Here is an 8,095-nt window from a genome sequence, read left to right as displayed (position 1 = left end):
CTGAAGTTCTACCTATAGCCCTCCCATACACACTGAGAGGTATTTTATTTTTCTTGCCTACAGTTAGTTTCTTCTTGCAGTCTGGATCCACAGCTGTCTTCCATCCTAAAGATGTCTTTTGCTAACTCACGATTTTACCTTGATATTAGATCATTTTATCCACATCCAAACAGATTCTAATAGCTCACATCTTAAAACACACACACTAACTTTTTTATTTCAAACCGCCTTAAATATCTGTATCACTTTTTAAATTAAATTAAAAGTAATTTTACATTCCTGGGTACATGTGCAGGATGGGCAGGTTTCTTATGTAGGAAAACATGTGCCATGATGCTTTGCTGCACCTATTAATCGTCACCTAAGTATTAAGCCGAACATGCATTAGCTATTTTTCCTGATGCTCTTCCTCCCCACAACCCACCCCCAACAGGCCCCAATGTGTGTTACTCTCCCTGTGTCCATGTGTTCTTATTGTTCCACAACCACTTATAAGTGAGAACATGAGGTGTTTGGTTTTCTGTTCCTGCATTAGTTTGCTGAGAACAATGACTTTCAGCTCCATCAATGTCTCTGCAAAGGACATGATCTCCTTCCTTTTTATGACTGCATAGTATTCCATGGTGTATATATACCACATTTTCTTTATGTACTCCATCATTGATGGGCATTTGGGTTGATTCCATGTCTTTGCTATTGTGAATAGTGCTGCAATAAACATATGCATGCATGTATCCTTAAAACAGAATAATTTATATTCCTTTGGGTATACACCATTAATGGGATTGCTCAGTCAAATAGTATTCCTGGTTTGAGGTCTTTGAGGAATCACCACACTGTCTTCCACAATGGTTGAACTAATTTACATTCCCACTGACAGTGTAAAAGCATTTCTATTTTTTTGCAGTCTCACCAACATTTTTTGTTTTTTTGACATTTTAATAATTGTCATTCTAACTGGTGTGAGATGGTATCTCATTGTGGTTTTAATATGCTTTTCTCTCATGATCAGTGATGAAGAACATTTTTTCATACGTTTATTTGCAGCATAAATGTCTTCGTTTGATAAGTGTCTGTTTATATTCTTTACCCACTTATTAATGGAGTCTTTTTTGTTGTTGTTGTAAATCTGTTTAAGTTTCTTGTAGACTCTGTATTTAGACCTTTGTCATATGGATAGATTGCAAAAAAATTCTCCCATTTTTTAGGTTGTCTATTTACTCAGATTATAGTTTCTTTTGCTGTGCAAAGAGTTTAATTCAATTTCATTTGTCAATTTTTGCCTTTTTTGCATTGCTTTTGCTGTTTATATCAATAAATCTTCGTATGTACCTATATTCTGAATGACATTGCCTAGATGTTCTTTTTTGGTTTTCATAGTTCTAGGTTTTACATTTAAGTATTTAATCCATGTTGAGTTAATTTTTGTATAAGGTGTAAAGAACAGGTCCAATTTCAGTTTTCTGCATGTGGCTAGCCAGTTTTCCCATTACCATTTATTAAATAGGAAATTCTTTCTCCATTGCTTGTTTTTGTCAGGTTTGTGTAAGATCACATGATTATAGATGTGCAGTCTTATTTCTGAGTTCTCTATTCTGTTCTTTTGGTCTATGTGTCTGTTTTGGTACCAGTACCATGCTGTTTTGATTACTGTAGCCTTGTAGTATAGTTTGAAGACAGGTAGTGTGATGCCTCCAGATTTGTTCTTTTTGCTTAGGCTTGTTTTGGCTATACAGGCTCTTTTTTGGTTCCATATGAATTTTAAAGTAGTTTTATCTAATTCTGTGAAGAATGTCAATAGTAGTTTGATGAGAATGGCACTGAATTTATAAATTACTTTGGGCATTGTGGAAATTTTCAGAATGTTGATTCTTTCAATCCATGAGAATGGAATGTTTTTCCATTTGTTTGTGTCCTCTCTGATTTCCTTGAGCAGTGGTTTGTAGTCCTCCTTAAAGTTGCCCTTCATTTCCCTTGTTAGCTGTATTCCTAGGTGTTTTATTATCTTTGTAGCAATTGTGAATGGGAGTTCATTCATTATTTGGCTCTCTGCTTGCTTGCTGTTTGTGTGTAGGAATACTTGTGATTTTTGCACATTGATTTTGTATCCTGAGACTTTGCTGCAGTTGCTTACCAGCTTAAGGAGTTTGGGGGCTTTGATGATGGGATTTTCTATATATAGAATCATGTCATCTGCTAAGAAAGAATATCTGACTTCCTCTCTTCCTATTTGAATACCCTTTATTTCTTTCTCTTGCCTGATTGCCTTTGCCAGAACTTCCAATACTGTTTTGAATAGGAGTTGTGAGAGAGGACATCCTTATCTTGTGCTGATTTTCAAGGGAATGATTCCATCTTTTACTCATTCAGTATGATATTAGCTGTGGGTTTGACAAAAATGGCTTTTATTATTTTAGGTATGTTCCTTCAATACCTAGTTTATTGAGAGTTTTTAGCATGAAAGCATGTTGAATTTTATTGAAGGTCTTTTCTGCATCTATTGAGATAATCAGGTGGTTGTTGTCTTTAGTTCTGTTTACGTGATGAATTATGTTTATTTATTTTGAATATATTGAATCAGCCTAGCATCTTGGGAATAAAGCCAACTTAATAGTGGTGGATAAGCTTTTTGATGTGTTGCTGGATTAGGTTTGCCAGTATTTTATTGAGAATTTTTGCATCGATGCTCATCAGGGGTATTAACTTGAAGTGGCTTTTTTTGTTTATTTGTTTATTTTTATTGTTTTCTTTTGTGTCTTTTTGCTGTTGTTGTTATATCTCTGCTAGGCTTTGGTATCAAGATAAGCTGGCCTCAAAAAATGAGCTAGAGAGGAGTCTCTCCTTTTCAATTGTTTGAAATGGTTTCAGAAAAAATTGGTACCAGCTCTTCTTCGTACCTCTGGTAGAATTCAGCTGTAAATCCATCTGGTCCTGAGCTTTCTTTGATTGGTAGATCATTACTACCTTAATTTCAGAATTAGTTAATAGTCTATTCAGGAATTCAACTTCTTCCTGGTTCAGTCTTGGGAGGGTGTATGTTTCCCGGAATATATCCATTTTGCCAGGTTTCCTAGTTTACATGCATAGAGGTGTTTATAATATTATCTTATTGTTGTTTGTATTTCTGTGTGGTCAGTGGTAATATCCTCTTTATCAATTTTTATCATGTCTGTTTAATTCTTCTCTGATTTCTTCTTTATTAGTCTAGCTAGCAATCCATTTCTTAATCAGTTTTTTCAAAAAACCAGCTCCTGGATTTGTTGATTTTTTGAAGGATTTTTTTGTGTGTCTCTATCTCCTTCAGTTCTACTCTGATACTGGTTATTTCTTGTCTTCTGCTAGCTGTGGGGTTTATTTGCTCTTGGTTCTTTGGTTCTTTTAGTTGTGATGTTAGGATGTCAATTTGAGATCTTTCTAGCTTCTTGATGTGGGCACTTAGTGCTGTACAATTCCCTCTTAATATTGTTTTAGCTGCATCCCCAAGATGGTACATTGTCTCTTTCTTCTTATTGATTTCAAAGAACTTATTGAATTCTTCCTTAATTTCATTATTTACCCAGGAGTCATTCAGATGCAAGTTGTTCAATTTCCTTGTAGTTGTTTGGATTCCAGTGAGTTTCTTGATCTTTCATTCTAATTTGACTGCACTGTGGTCTGAGAGACTCTTTCTTATGATTTCAGTTTTTCATTTGCTGAGGAGCAATTTATTTCCAATTATGGAATCAATTTTAGAGTACATGCTACATGGTGCAAAGAAGAATGTACATTCTGTTGCTTTTCGGTAGAGAGTTCTGTAGATATCTATCAGTTTCACTTGATTCAGAGAAGAGTCCAAGCCTAAATATATTTTTAAATTTTTTGTTCCAATGATCTAATATTGACAGTGGGGTGTTAAAATCTGGGAGTCTAAGACTGTTGGTAGGTCTCTAATAACTGGTTTTATGGATCTGGGTGTTCCTGTGCTGGGTGAATATATATTTAGTATAGTTAACTCTTCTTGTTAAATTCAATCCTTTACCATTATGCAATGCTCTTCTTTGTGTTTTTCGATCTTTGTTAGTTTAAAGACTGTTTTGTCAGAAACAAGGATTGCAACCCCTGATTTTTTCTGCTTTAATTTTCTTGGTTAAACTTTCCTCTATCTCTTTATTTTGAGCCTATCTGTATCTTTGCACGAGATGGGTCTTGTGAATGCAGCATACTGATGGGTCTTTTCTTTCTATCCAGCTTGCCATTCTGGGTTTTTTAACTGGGACATTTAGCCCAGTTATATACAAGGTTGAACTTGTTATGTGTGAATTTGATCCTATCTTCATGATGGTGGCTATTTATTTTACAGACTTGTTAATGTAGTTGCTTTATAGTGTCAATGGTCTGTCTGGTTGTGTGTTTTTATAGTGGCTGGTAATACATTTCCTTTCCATATTTAGTGTTTCCTTCAGGAGCTCTTGCAAGGCAGGCCTGGTGGTGACAAATTCCAGAGGGGCCTGAGCTGACGCTGGCCAGAATGCTCCTGTATGAGGTGTCTGGCGACCCCTGCTGGCCGTTCTTACCAAGTCAGGAGGCATGAGATCCGGACCCGCTTTAAAAAGCAGTCTGGCTATCCTTTTGCTGAGTATGTTCAGCTGCACTAGGGAGAATCTCCCTCATCCAGACTGCCAGTAGGCAGGAAAGACTAGGTTTGTTGAACTGGTTACAAGACTGTGTCTGCCTCAACCCCAAAAGGTTCCTTCCCAGGGATATCAGAGTTCTGTCCGTAACCCCTTGGCTGGAATTGCTATAGTTCCTGTAGGGAGGCCCGGCCTGGTGAGGAGGGATGAGTCGGGTCCCACCTTTAGAAACAGTCTGGCCACAATCTGCCACAGCCACTGTGCTGTACTATGCAAAATTCCTCTCAGTACAAACTGCCCAATTTCCCTGACACCAGCAGTGGGAAACGGTTGACTGGAGCCACAGTGATGGTGGCCCACCCTTCCGGCAGGAACTCAGTCATCTTAGGCAGTGCCCAGCCTGCTGCCACAGGCCATAACCTGAGTGGGTTGTACAGTTCTTTGCGTGAGACTCAAGGACCTGGTGGCATAGGCTCATAAAGGGATCTCCTGATCTGAGGGATTCCAAGATCCATGGAAAACGCTTGGTTTCCCAGATGGGGTAGCACATTCACTCATCACCTCCTTTGGTTGAGTGTGCGAGTTCCCTTTATCCCAGGTGGTTCCTGGGTCATTGCTCCACCCTGCTTTTCCTGGCTCTCCATGGGTTGTGACAACTGGCTAGTCATTCCCAGTGAGAGGACCTGGATACCTCAGTTGATGGAGCAGGATTCACTTGCTGTTTTCATTCTTCTCGGTGAGAGCCACACACTGCAGTTGTGTCTAATTGGTCGTCTTGGCTCCTCCCCTTTGAATTATTTAGTGATAGTCCTCAAAGTTGTGTTGCTGGAAAAGAACACCAAAACTGACCACTGAAAGTTGTATTAAATGCAATCTTAGTTCCGCCTCTTTCACCAGTGTACCACCCCGTTTATGCCCCCCTCCCCCGCTTCAAAAAACATGGACTACTTTATTTGTTCACATAATCAAACCGAAGCAATCAGCATTTCCTTTTCACCGTTTCTTGGAATCTACATTTTTCAAGAATCATAGCTTCTCTGTCAATTGAATTTCTAGTCTCATCTTACTCACTTTGACTTCTTATAGCACAATTATTCTTCTGTTTCTACAACAATCTTCTGTGCTGTCGCGTTTTTCAAGTTGATACGGTCCATTATCCCTAGTTGACTTTGCCTCTTTCAAAAATAAGCTCCTAGAATAGCTCAAGGCCCAATCCTAGGAAAACGTACTCCTGTATTCTCTCCCTGGTGATGCCATCCTATATAACGATTACCTTGAATTTGCTTTTGTACCTTACAATTTTTGTTGAGATTCAGATTCTTCAAAATTCCAAATGACTTTTTAACAGTTAAATTGGATGTTTTAAAATGTCTCAACAAAATATGCTTAAGATAGAATTCTCATTCTTTCCCCCAAAAAACTTATTCTTACCTCCTTTTTTATTTATTTATTTTTTTAAGCTTAATTATATGGCAACATTTCCCAGCAACTAACTTAAACGACAACAGGAAAAGAGAAAGTATTTTTTATATCCTCTCTTCTCTCTTTCCAGCACTACAATATGCAATCTCTGTGAATGTCTACTCTGTTTCTCTTACCACAATTTTAATACAAGCTTCGTCTTTGTTACAGGGCTTTTATTCTAGTATCTTAATAAAGGATCTTACTTTAAAATACTCTTTCCTTTTTCATTTTATGCTTCTTCAAGGTACAGTTTCCAAATTAACTATATATGTGTATATATATATACACACACACTATCTATATTTTATATATGTACACACACTAACTCTATATGTGTGTGTGTATATATATACACACACACACTATCTACAATTATATATTTAAGATACAACTATATATGTATGTGTATACATATATACATACACACACATATAGATACGTAAATATACAAACACACACATACATGTATACATACATGTATACATAATTATACACATATATACCTGTCTGTATTCATTAAAACAAATTATTTTTCTAAATAAAAGACTAGATTGCAAAACATACTAGAAGTATTATACATCACTTTTACTAAATACATAAAACACATAGTTACAAAAGGTAGAATTTTCGTACCTCACATAACGTTACTTTGCTAATTTTCTCCTCTCTAAAATATAGATAAAAGCATTTACTTCCCAGGATTTTCATGAGATTCAATTAGATGAAGTACATAAAAGGTTTGGTAAAATGTATGCCCATTAAAATTCATCTATAGGTGTTTATTTTAATCACTCTCTTCATTTGAGTTTTGAAGGATCTAATGTGGTAATATTTTATATAAAATATCACTCTTTATATTATGGTGGTTTTTAAACATTTTAATAGAAAATTATAAGAACCTATTACATTTTACATTGGTCTATAAAAGTGTTTAGTATCCTCAATTGTCAAATTTAATTGTAATTTTAGCTTAGAAATAATCATTAATGAATGCACAATGGAAATAAGTTATCCACAGACTATCTGAATAACTTAATGATTTTACATTTCTTTGCTTTATTATTTCCCTTGGCTGTGCTGGTTTATTGTTAAAAAATGACAAAGATTAACCAGACAAGGACAATGTAGCAACCCATCACTGTGATCTGAGGACCAATGAAACAGAATCATTGATGTCATCCATTTAAGTTCCTTGGAACAGAAAACAGGATGAAAAATAAGTTACCAGGCATTTCTGAAGGTTACTAAAAACACTATAGTGTTGTGATTCATTTTTAAGATACAAAATAGATATTCTCATTTTAAGGCTATCCCTAAGATACAGTAATCACGTGAACCTTGTGTTTTCGTAGGTTGTTGTATTATAATTATCATACAGAATACTTTGATGCACTGCTTGATGTATGTTCATATTTTTAAAAACAGAAAATTCTGAAATAATATGTTGTTTTTGTTTTGAGGCAGTGTCTTGCTCTGTTACCAAGGCTGGAGTGCGGTGGCCTGATCTCAGCTCATTGCAGTCTCAACTTCTCTGGGCTCAATTGATTCTACCATCTCAATGTCCTGAATAGCTAGGATCACAGCCGTGAGCCACCATACCTGACTAATTTTTGTATTTTTGTTTTGTGTATTTGTGTGTGTGGAAATGGGTTTTTGCCATGTTGCCCAAACTGCTCTTGAACTCTTGAGCTCAAGTGAACCACCTGTCTAGGTCTCCCCAAGTGCTGTGATTGCAGACATAAGCCTGAATTTATTTTCTTAGAGCATATTGGAAAACTTCTTCATTGTGCAGTTAATTCTTCTGTTTTAAAAATGTGCATAGAAAGGCATATTTAATACACTTTATATAAAAATACTTTTGACATATGTGCCAAATACATTCCAAAAATTAACTACATCTGATTAAATATTAACTATCCATTTAAATATTTTTTTAAAAAACTATTTTTGGTTACCTATGTAGTTCAAAGGATGAAATAAATTATTTTAAACATCGTCGATTATTTATTATTGTACATTTT

This window comes from Papio anubis, chromosome 5, assembly GCF_008728515.1.
Source record: "Papio anubis isolate 15944 chromosome 5, Panubis1.0, whole genome shotgun sequence".
NCBI classification, from domain to species: domain Eukaryota; kingdom Metazoa; phylum Chordata; class Mammalia; order Primates; family Cercopithecidae; genus Papio; species Papio anubis.
Note: the sequence above shows the minus strand (reverse complement) of the source record.